The sequence below is a fragment of the Protopterus annectens genome, chromosome 1.part1 (genome assembly GCF_019279795.1).
Source record: "Protopterus annectens isolate FY-2018-M chromosome 1.part1, PAN1.0, whole genome shotgun sequence".
In the NCBI taxonomy this organism is placed as follows: domain Eukaryota; kingdom Metazoa; phylum Chordata; order Ceratodontiformes; family Protopteridae; genus Protopterus; species Protopterus annectens.
In genome coordinates this window covers 1,492,207,287-1,492,219,883 of record NC_056726.1, presented here as the reverse complement: position 1 = coordinate 1,492,219,883, position 12,597 = coordinate 1,492,207,287, and positions in this window count along the sequence as shown.

Below are 12,597 nucleotides of genomic sequence, written 5' to 3'. Positions count from 1 at the left end.
CCCAATAACATATGCTATTTCTGTATGCACAGTCTCTGCACCTTAACCCGATAGCATATATTAAGTCTGTATGCACAGTCTCTACGCATTAACCTGATAACCTTAACCCAATAGCATATATTAAGTCTGTATGCACAGTCTCTACGCATTAACCTGATAACATATGCTAAGTCTGTATGCACAGTCTCTGCACCTTAACCTGATAACATATACTAAGTCTGTATGCACAGTCTCTGCACCTTAACCTGATAACATATGCTAAGTCTGTATGCAGTGCCCCTACACATTAACCCGATAACATATGCTAAGTCTGTATGCACATCCCCTACAGAAGTAAAGTCATCTGAATAATTCCACAATAGCAAGAACTATTACTAATGAAGATGATGCTGCTGGCAAAGAATGTTTTATTGAACTACCTCATCTATACATGCAATGCCTATTAACCTTGAAGAGTAAATTGCCTATTTAATTAAAAAATATTGCGAGCTGCTGATATTGAAATAACGTTTTCTGCACTAGATCACCTATGCTATATGGAACATAAGTCATATCATGACAACAACTTCATAGTTGCTGGGTTTGCAGTTCTGGAGACGATTAAGGAGTCTAGCCCATTTCCTCAATTGCATGAAAGTACTGTCTGGTAAATGACTTGCTCAGTGTCACACAGTAGGTAAACAAAGGAAGAAAGATTCAAGCCCTGCACCCTTGCACAAGAATCATCTCATTAATAACTTGGACCATTAGTCTTCTATGCTAACTGCCAGAGTAACAGTGTTTTACTAAATGTTGAAATGCTTTACAGTCTAACCTTCCTTATGCAGAAGACTGTATCACAGTAATATGACAGCGTAACGGATGCTGAAGATCAAATTGAAATGTTCATCATTCCACTACTGCCAACTCTATGAACTTAGAAATGTCATCCCCTTTGCATTTCCTGAAGGCTGTAAATAAGGTAATGCAGAAATATATTATCAAAATGCAACATGTTTAGATTGCATCACACAATCCAAGCCAATTAATGAATTAATTCATTATTTTGTGCAATGAATAAAGCAAACAATTGAAGAGAATATAAATGCACCAGCTGCTTTTCATCAACAACCTACAAGTCCTAGAAAAATCAGAAATATTACTGCATACAACATACAATGTTTTTTTGGGGGGAGGGGCAGATTTGTTGCTTTCAGGACAAGTACATCTCATTTTGACCTCCCTATGTCTTCCCCATCATCAAGAATAGCTACCCCCTCTGACATCACTCAATGCAGGTCTTACCTAACCGAATGGCTAATAATGTACTTTTGGAATATACACCTCCACAGTCAACACAGCCAGATCATGGAGAAAGGGGACCTTATGCAAGGTAATAATGCAGGACCCTGCCAGCCATATAAGTACCCCATTGCTTGTCTGTGTCAGTTACCATAAACACTGTTCAGACCAGTCAGTGTACATATTATTTCCTTCTTCACTTTTGCAATTATCACAGAGATTTTGATTTCATTTAAAACAAATTTAAAATTTTACAGAAAAACACTGAAAGCCATCTTCTAAGCAAACCAAAACATTCTCACATTGAAAAGAAACTTACCATGAGAAACAGCAAACGTATCCTTCCCTGAAACTCACATTTAGTAAAAATCCATCTGGAAACTCATTAAAGTACTAGAGATATGCTGGGATTAATACTAAAAATGCATATCAGGAAGCTCAAATTAACATTTAGATAAAGAGTGCAGGAATTAAAAGAGAAGTGTGTAATACCGCCCTGTTTAAACGTCAGAACTTGAAATGCCATTGGCGAAAAGCAAAAAGAAAAAAAAGATGGAAACCACAGGAGAAGAGTGAAACTTGATGATTACTCTTCACCTTACAACATCTTTTTGGGGGTTAAGCTCCCCTTGCACTCCCTAACACAACCACTCTGAGACCGCTATACCTTGCTGTTACTATGATGCCTTCAGACCAGATCCTGCTCAAACCAACATCTTCCCATGGGTTCCTTTTCATTACAGGCTGTTTTAATTAAGAGAAAGTCTGCCTTACCAGATGGGTTATTCCAGAAGAAATGCACCCATCTCCACCCTCTTGATTTGTGATGTGGATCCTCTAAGGCAACCCACATTTGCTGCAAAATATCTGTAGAAAAGGTGGTGTTACCTCTACTAGATGTAGATCTCTCCATTACTTACTGTTCATAACCATCCATGATGTGAGTAGATTTTGACTCTTCCCATGATATTCCCTTCTATGAAATAGATGATTAACCTGAACATTCATAAAAGGATCATAGGAACTTACTAGGCTATTGGCCCTGAGGCCCTTACAAGCCTAGCCAAACATTTAGCCCATGTTCCAACAAGTAAGTGCCAAATGATGGCTCAGTGGTACAGTGGTAGCATTGTCGCTTTACAGGAAGAGGTTTTCCGGTTCAATTCTCGGCTGGGGTGCCTTCTGTGTGGAGTCTGCATGTCCTCCCTCCGTTCATGCGGTTTTCCTCCAGGTGCTCCGTTTTCCTCCCACGTTACAAAAACATGCATCTGGAGCATTTCTCCCTGGGCCTCCACTGAAAATTGGCGTGTTCCAAGCTGGACTTTCCTGGTTATCAAATGTTAAATAAATAAATTAATGCCCCTGTCCAGCAGGGACACGGGTGGAATCCCAGGGGTGTATATTTTGTTCCCCATCCAGTTGTGCTTAAAAAGGGTTAGGTACTCTTGATGTGGAGAGGGAGCCTGTTCCATAGAAGGGGGAGTCTCTGCAGCACAAATCTGTCCCACCAACAAGTCCTATTGATGTCACAGACTAGGATGAGGTCATACATGTGAGTTACTTGAGTGGAACTTGACTTGTGGATACGCAGAAGACCCATCAAGGTGTGGTCTGCGATTGGTTTGTATACCTGACAGAGGTCACCTCTGAGAAGTCTGTATGAGACTGAGTTGAGGAAAAGGACTTTTAGTCTATCTTTGTAGGGTAGATGTTTTAGGCCCTGGATTCTCCAGGTGAGGAACCTCTGTGGTCCCACCATCTTATGCATGTGCTTTGTGAGGTACATATGGAAAGGTGCATTGTACTCAATAATGAGTCTTATAAGGGAATAATACAGGGATGTTATGACCTCCTTGTCTCCGGATGAGATACCCTTACTAATGAGGCAGGCCATGTACAAAGCTTTCCATACAATGGAGGCAATTTGGTGGTCAAAAGTCAGTTTGCTATCAAGGTGGGTGCCCAAGTCCCTCATGTCTGATTGCATGCTTGGGACCTTGTTATTAATGTGATAATTTGTGGGGACATCACTCTCCCCAGAGTGGATGATGATGATGCTTTTTTTGGCATTCAGTTTGAGGCTGTGTTACTGGCACCAGTCATTTGTTTGGGTGAGTACCTCTTGGCAGATGCCCATATCACTAGGGGAATTAATGACAGTGCTAAGCTTGCAGTCATCTGCAAACTTGGTCAGCCATAGCCCACTGCTTTTGGCCTGCACCTCAGAAAAGTATATCCCAAACAACAGAGACCCCAAGACTGATCCCTGGGGTACACCACTCATTACGGGTCTACTGCTTGAGGTGGCTTCCCTTATTTTGACTAGGTGGGTTCTATCAGTGGGCCAATTTGCTACCCATCTGGTAATAGACAATAAACTAAAATTTGACATTCACATATCCATGACCATAAAAAAAGTCCACAAAAAACTAGGAGCATTATACAGAAATAAACAATTTCTCACCAAAGCAGCAAAGATTTCAATAGCAAATTCCCACCTTATCTCCACCCTACTTTATGCCTCTCCAGTATATACCAACCTAAGGCAATGCGATCTAAACAAGCTAGAGACCTGCTACAATAAAATCGCAAAATTCGCCACAGGGGCATCCTACCGTAGTCACCACTGTCTCTCACTTGCTGAACTGGGCTGGCTTGAACTCCCTCACCTCCTTCAGTGGTATCAACTCTCACTCACCCACAAACTAGTAAACCATCCACTAAATGTCCCATCTCTCCAGAATCTACTCCAACCCTATCGCACCACCAGACCACTAAGATCCAGCAACAAAAATCACTTGCAGATCACTAAAGCCAATAACTCTGCTGGTGAAGCACTATTCTCTTGCGCCATAGCCAAATTATGGAACTCACTCCCACCCACAATTACCTCCGTACCATCATGCACCAACTTCAAAACTTTATTAAAAGCGCACCTAAAACATGCTGGCTATGCCCTTGCAACTCCCACTCTAATATCATCCACCCCATCCAACTACTACCTTTCTTTCACCTCCACTAACTACCTTGATGATAGCAAGCTCAGATGCTCATAAGCCTAGTACTTATTATACAGCAGGAACTTCTCATTGTTACATTTGTTAATGCCTGTTATGTACTTCACAGATAAAGATTCTAGTTGTCTACTGATGTACTATGTTCTTCATCTGTAAATATGTTGTAAGTAATTACTATGTTAAATTGTTAATCACTATGTAATCCAATGTAACTACTGTCTGTTTATTTTACTGTGGAGCTTTTCTCCCCGGGCCTCCGCTGAAAATGGACCAACGTCCAGTCGGACACTCCCGGTCAACAAATTTAAATAAATAAAATAAATAAAATAAAATAAAATAAAACATACAGATAATGCCTAGTTGAGAGAGTTTATCTATTATACCTGAGTGAGCAATAGTATTGAAGGCTTTGGTCAGGTCAAGGTAGGTGGTGTGCACCATCTTCCCCTTGTCCATGGCTTTGGTGACTGTCTTAAAGAAGTCAACCAAATTTAACATGCATGACCTCCCCTTGATGAAACCAAACTGTGTGGGATTGAGTGTTTGGAGGTTGCCAATGTCCTTGTTAATGAGGACCATGATAACCCTTTACTTGGCCTTGTAGATCAGCCTAGTTAGGCGATGGGTCTATAATTTCCTGCATCGGTGGGCACTCCACCTTTGTGCAAAGGGATGACAGTGGGTGTCCTCCACTTGGCTGGGATGAAGCTGGTACTCAGGCTTTGGGTGAACAAGGTGCTTAATGGTGCTGCAAGTTCTTGCCTGAGTTTATGTAGGATGCAGCCTGGGATGTTATTAGGTCCCATAGAGGCTGTATTTTTTACCTTTGAGAGGGCAGTGATGACTTGCTCCATAGAGATAAGAGGAGGGCAGTAGGTGTTGAGGCTGTCCTAATTTACTGATGGGAGGACAAAGTGGTGAAGTATTTACTGAACCTCTCTGCCAACAGGTGGATAAATCTACAGCATTTGTGTATGTGGTGTCCCTGACCACCAGTTCTGAGCAGATCTGGGTGTCTCCCTTGAGACTGCGGACATATGTAAAGAAGGCCTTATGATTGTCTTTAGAAAATGTGGCCAGTTTGGACTCAAAGTTTTCTTTGGAAGATTTCACTAGGGCACTTATTTGTTTGTTCAGACTAAAGAGAGATTGCTTCCAATTAGGCACCTGCTCCTTCTTGGTCTTGAACAGCAGTTTTTTTCCTTTTATTATCGAGTTTATTTATTGCAGATGTCCACCAGTCAGGTTTACTCTTCCTTGAGGTTGATGATGTTGTTCTGTAGTATATTCCTTATTCCATGCAGCTATATAAATGATTGTATAGTACTTTGGTGTAGGTTTGAACGTATGTACCAGTTCCTATGGTGGGGGAGGAGGCTGTGAAACTGTTCATACCTTCCCTCAGAAGGTTATAATCAGCTTTGTCGAAGTTTTTTTGTTTGGTCCTAGCTGGGCGGGGTCAGGGGAGATGGTGACTTCAAAAGTGACCTTTTTGGGTCAGATCTTACAAGGGAGGATGACACTGTAGGGATGCTGCAGTGGTTACTCATGTTGGTTAATACCAAGTCCAAGACATTATCACCTTTTGTGTGGGTGTCGACCAGCTGATCCAAGTCATTTGCATTGATGAAATCAAGGACTCTCTGGGAATTTCTGTTTTGGCATGAGTAGTTCTTTCAATCTATGTTTGGATAGTTAAAGTCACCCAGAATCAGGGTGAAGGGTTGAATTTTGATAGACTCAAAGAGGTCCAGATAGGTGGAGTGGGCATCTTGAGTCAAAGGTGGGGGCCTGTAGCTAGCTATGATTTGAATAGGGGTCTTGTCAATGGTTAACTGCACCTGGAGTGTCTCCTGTGTATCATACGGTTTGACCAGCCTGGAGGTGTGTATGTCTTTAATATATTAAACATGTCCTACACGGACAGACTCAAAAAACTCCAGCTATTCTCTGTCTCATATTGCCTAATTTGAGGCAAACTCTGCTTGACTTACAAAGTCTTGTCATACCCAGCTCTGTTATAAATGCTACATCTAAAGAAACTCATATCCCTCAGCACCACATGCTCCAGAGACATCAACTTTATTACCACAATCAACAGAACAAGCTGGAGGGACAGGTTCATAACCTAGAAACTGCCCATGCTCTGGAATAGATTTCCCATACATGTCAAGCAGAACACCTCACTAGCCTTCTTCCAGCAAAATCTTGATAATTGGATGGGAAATAAAAATTTCACCCTGGGGATCACTCCAGTGGCTCTACTTGATAGAGGCACTGGGAACTAATGATTGGCAGCACAATGCCAGGGCACTTCTATGGGCTAGGCTTGTAAAGGCCCCAGGGCCATTAGCCTAGTACATACCTATGAACCTATATATTACAACTACACCTTCTTTTGCTTTGCTGCCCATGTTCGGGGTCTGAATGTATGATAGGATGAGTAACTTGGTATTGCTGGGGTGCTCTCTGCAGCTTTGAAGCAGGTTTCTATGACTGCACAAATGTCAGCATCTTCCAGGGTTAAAAATGCTTGCAATGAGTGCAGTTTTATGTTTAGAATCCTAGCATTTAGCAGCATGACCTTTAATTTGCATTTTGATGAAATATTAATGTTGGTAATGGTGCTCTCATGGCATTGCCTAAAAAACACCTCAAGGGGGAGGCAAGAGCCTTTGCCAGAAGCCTGAAGCCCAAGGGAGACAGATGCAGGCCATCTCTGGCAAAGAATTGCGGTTTGTCAATCATGTCTTCCCAGGTTGTTAGGTATTGAATCCCCTTGGAATGACACCAGAAAATAAGCAAATTGTTAAAGTCAAACATTTTCTCTTTGTATTGAGGCATCATTCTGGGTGATGGTAGAATGCTGCTTAAGGCTCGGACCATACCTGCCCGGGACACATACTCAGTGAGCTCGATCATGTGTTTCTTTATATAGTCCAGGGAGGTATGTCTCAAGTCATTCACACCAACGTGGAGTATGACAGAATCATAACAGAGTGCATGGGTGATATGGTGGATTCTGGCACCTAACAAGCAACGAACAGTGACTTTCTCCTTAGCCAGCCTGGTGACTACCACATCTTTATGTCTCACAATGGAGTGTCCTATGACTAATATGTTGGGTTTATGTTTATTCAATTAAAATCCCCCAATAAAACTTGTAATTGGCCTAGCCTAATAAATTCTTGCCACAGGATAAGGAAATTATTGATTAATCCCTCATCTTTGTGATGTGGGGCAGGAATTTTACCAGTTATCTAGCTTTCTTTATTTCCTGTCCCTTCCCAGATCATCTATCTTCCAGATCCACTGCAGCTGATTGTATTGGTAAAAATGTGTAGCTACTTGTGAAACATAATGACCACCACTTTCTTCCCACACCGGGCTTATAATCCCCAAATATAGCTGAGAAATACTCCATTCTAAATTTTAGGCCCACTTTTTACATTTAGTGACCAGTAGACACACTACTTGTGCTGATGCTCTCTTGACTCCGTGCTGAATTCTAATTGTTTGTATAGGATGGTTACACCATCCCACGACAGCACTGTGACCAATTCCGAAGCTTGAGAGTTCCTGCTTTCCTGCTGCTGTCCATTATCAGTGAGGTTAATATGACCAACTCCCCGCCCCCCCCCCCACACACACACACAAACACACACACACACAGAAATACACACACACACATACACACACACACAGTCTGTATATTGTGTCCAGCTCTGGCCTCTTGGCAACAATTAGCTCTACCAACACCCCGAAATGTCTCACTGGTGGCTATTTAACAGTTGATGGACTTACTCCGTTCACAACATCCTTGCCATCCTTGCATATTCATAACACCAGCATTCCACTCTAAATCCCTGTAATTAAATAACCATGTTAAATGGCAAACCACCATTAAATTGTTACAATGTTATCATTTATTTTATGTTAAAAGTGAGTGAATAATGTTCATGATTGTGCTTAATGTATATTTTCAGAGTGAGGTACGACTGATTGGTTATTGAATAAGATCTTACCATTTCAAAATAGTTTTGTGTTTATGTGGCATGGCTTAATAGAAGCTAGGCGGCAGTGTATGATTTTATTATTTAAGCAATACAAATGAGGGAGCCTTTTAATCTGATGAAGTCCATGTTTACTTATTGGGTTTAGTTCTGGTGACTGCAAGTGCGTTTTTTTATTTCCTTCATGTTTATGTGATCCTGGTTCATAGATTAGTACTAGGCTAACTGTCCTTATGGACCATTTTAAGCATAGTTAGCTACCCCCTGGGAGGCTCAAACCCTGCACCTTGGGTCTGTAAAGTAAACACCTTAACCATCATACCAGCCTGGATTTAGAATGTTTAGGTTCCAGGGATGGAATTGTTGTTTTTTGTTTTTATTTTTTATAATCACAAATGATAGATATTGTTTTACATTTGTGATTACTTTTTTCATTAATTTTCATTGTTATTAATGATTTTTATGAAAAGTTTGTTCCATTGTAATACTAAAATTAAAGACCATAAAAATGAAAATCGAGAGACTATAATATTGTAACTGCAATTCTGAAGACAACAAGGATGAAAAATGTTGAATACCGAATCTCCCTACCAGTCTGGATCCAGGAATGAGTGCTAATACTAGTTATTGGGCAGGGGGCTGTAAATCTGAGACTTCGATATTGTGGTCACATTAGGGAAAGGCTGTTTAGTAATGTTATGTTTAGAACTGGTGTGGTAGGGTTAGCATGCTTCAACTATGGAAAGCTGAATGACAAATCCATTTGCAGCAGAAATGCTGGAAGAGCAACAAAGTTAATTTCAAGTATTTTTTGCAGTGGAACAAGCCCCCTGTACATGGAATGTGCCCCCTGTACCTCCTTGGACTTATATATGCAAACTCCATAGTCAAACCAACATGAAGAAAGAAGAAATCGTAAACAAGAATGGAATCACTGCTGGTACACGTTTAGGAATCGTAGTGATTTCCTATGGAAAACAACAACTGGAGTTGCGCTCCTTGGTGCCTTTGGCTTTGGGCAATTGGTGTGAAGGAATTTCATCTCAGCCATCTGTGGACATGCTGGGTTTGCATAGAGAAGTAGTGTGATATGGGGGTATTCTACACATTACGCTACTAAACAACGTTCCCTAACAGCACTTAATGTATGCATAACTTTCATAGAAACGTCTTGTTTTTTTCGTTTGACTTGTTATTGTTACTGATCATAAAAGGATACTGTTTGATTTATTTTTCAGTCAGTTTCTTTATGGCGATGTTGGTTTTCATTTAGGTGGACTGTTGACGTGCTTGCATTGATATAATGTGTGGGTTTTACTATGTATCTTTTGTACAAATCTGTACCTCACTACTCAAGTCTCTACAGTTTACACTATAATTATATTTCTTTTACTATGTATTTTGCACAAATGTAGTCCTTGCAACTCAACTTTTGTAATTTGTACTGTTACATTTTTGTATTGTGGAGCTTTTCTCCCTGGGCCTCCACTGAAAATGGACTCTCTTTGGCCTAGTGGACTTTCTTGGTAAACAAAAAATAAATAAATAAATAAATAAATATATAAATACATAAACAAATAAATAAATAAATGTAAGGGTGTTTGACTATAAGTAATGTAAACGCACACACACACACACACACACACACACATAAATATATTATTTTTCTTTTGTCATCTGGGTGAGCTGTTTTATTAATCCTTTTCAGTCCTGACACAGGGAAAACAAGTAAAAATACCATATATGGTAGAGAAATGTAATGTAAAAGGTCTCAAGTACAAGTTGCGCAGAAATAAAATACAAAGTTATGACTTCAAATATAAAAGAAAGTGTGCATAGACTGTTGCATAGAGACTGTACAGACAAATAAGTAACGCAGATGGATAAAAATTACAGTGGCAAAATTATATTTTACAGTGTTGTGTATAAGTTGGAATGATTCTTCTCATCAAATTATGAAGACAATACACACTGAAATGTTGACTGATATTGTTAATCTATTGTCTGAAAAGCAAGTACACTTGGCCTCATTTTGGAAGTATGCTATTAATGCATTTTTTGAACTCCAATAGATCAGTGGGTAGGTGGCTCCATGTGGTATGACCAATTCTTATATCATCGTAACCCCCATTTTTCCCATTTTGTACATGGGTTGGAGTGACGTGTCATCTGTTGTCATCTTTCTTGATTCAGTGCCACTCTCCTACCTTCTTCAATGGTCATTGCAGACTGTCACAAGTATTCTGTCATGCAGTCGATCCATGCATCTATCTCTTTGCCAGATACCCTGGCTTCCTCTTCCCTTTTTCTTGCGCATCCTAAATCATTTTCCCTAGATTGTCTTCTGCTCTCCTGCTCATGTGTCCAAGCCACCACAATCTGTTCTCTTTCAGCTTGTCTACAATTAGAGCTACTTTGTCTTCTGTTCTGATGTAACTATGTGTTTTGAATGCATATTGTGTGATTATGGTACTGAGACTGTATATACGAGACTCAGCAGAAGGAAGGTCTTAGCATACGAATCTGATTGTTTTTTATTAAATGGTTTAAAAAGCTTTATATCTAGGTCAGGCAGTTGATGTTGTCTACTTGGACCTTTCTAAATTTTTTAATTCTGCCTCTCATTTACATATTTTGACTACAATAAAAAACAAACTTTAACAAATATATTATTGAGTGGGTAAGAAAATTGTTCCAGGAAAGATTTTACAGGCTTAGAATTAGAAGTGCATTTTCAGAATCTAAAACTCTAGATGTGGGAGTTCCCTGTGATCTGTCTTGAGTCATGATTGGTTCTCTGTATTTATATCGGACATCTCAACTTGTAGTGATACCTGGATAAGCAAAACTGGTGATGATACCAACGTAGGTATATTATAATGAACCTGGAAAATCAATTTAGATCGTAGAGTTTTGTAGATGGCTTACATAATACCACATTTATTGATTTTAATTTAATTAAGACCAACATTGTTCATGTTGTTAATATTGTTTATAGTTATGCCTTGAATGATAATATCACGAGAAGAGTGAACACTGTAAGGGATCTGGGGGTTCTCATCGATTTGAAGAAGACCTAAAAAGTGTAGATTCATAGGTGAACACTAGGCTAATTGACATAAACAGCAATTTTACATGTAGCCAATAACTTGGCATCAAGGAAGTAAAGACTTCGACTATTATACCGAACTCTTGCATCCATACCTTAAAAGTTGTGGTTAGATGTCATATAGTAAAATAGTTTATGTACAATTGTTAGCAGGGATTTGTTAATTGTTTTACCTCTTTACAAGTCAGTAATTAGGCCATAAATTAAATACTGTTTGGCATTTTGTGCATATGACTCAACTCAGTTGTCAAAATTAGAAATAATTCAATCATATCATGCAAAACAAATAGTACAAGTTAAAAAGCTGAATTATGAGAACAGACTCAAGACTAGCAAGATAGTCCTTATTTACTATCAGCTATAGATCACTAAGGGGTAACGTTATACTTGTGTGCAGTTGCATTTATTACAATAGTATGGCGGTTGATTTGGGAATTGAAGCTAATAGCCACACTGTAAGTATCAAGAACAACTATGGGTTTGTGGTTATAAACTTAGTGAATGCCCCATGTTATAATACAAACTTAAGGAAAATATACTTTCATTGCTGTGTTGGACTGTTAAGGAATGCTCTCCTCTAATGGTTTTTATCTGCCCTTGTGGGCCATTTTAAGCCAAGCTAATTTCTCTTACAAAAGTGAATATCAAACCCTGTATTTTGTGTTTCTAAGGTAAACATCTTATTCATTATATCAACCCCCAACCCTGAAAAAAAAAAAAAAAAAAAAAAAAAAACGTCAACACTCAAAGAAACCGGATGCATACACACAGTTCATAGGTTCATGGAACAGTAGTAGGCCATCTCCACTTGCAGGCCATTTTAAACTTAAGACAGATTTTCCAACCCACAAGTAAGATTTAAATTCTGCACCTTGTGTGTAGAAGGTAAACACCTTTACCATTATGCCAACGTATAGAATAAGGGCAGGTAGTAGTTTATTGGCTTTTAAGAATTAGTTGGATCATTGGGTAGCAACAGGGTATTCGATCCAACAATATCAAGCTCTTTGAAAGCGTTTCTTAATGATATGAGCTTCATTAAACATTAAACTACAATGATGTCCCTACAGGTTATGGCATACTAAGAGTAGACCGGCTAAACAAGAAAGGAAGCGGTGTAGCTATAATATTTAAACAGCATCTAAATATCCAGATCTTAAAATCATCAGCTCCACAA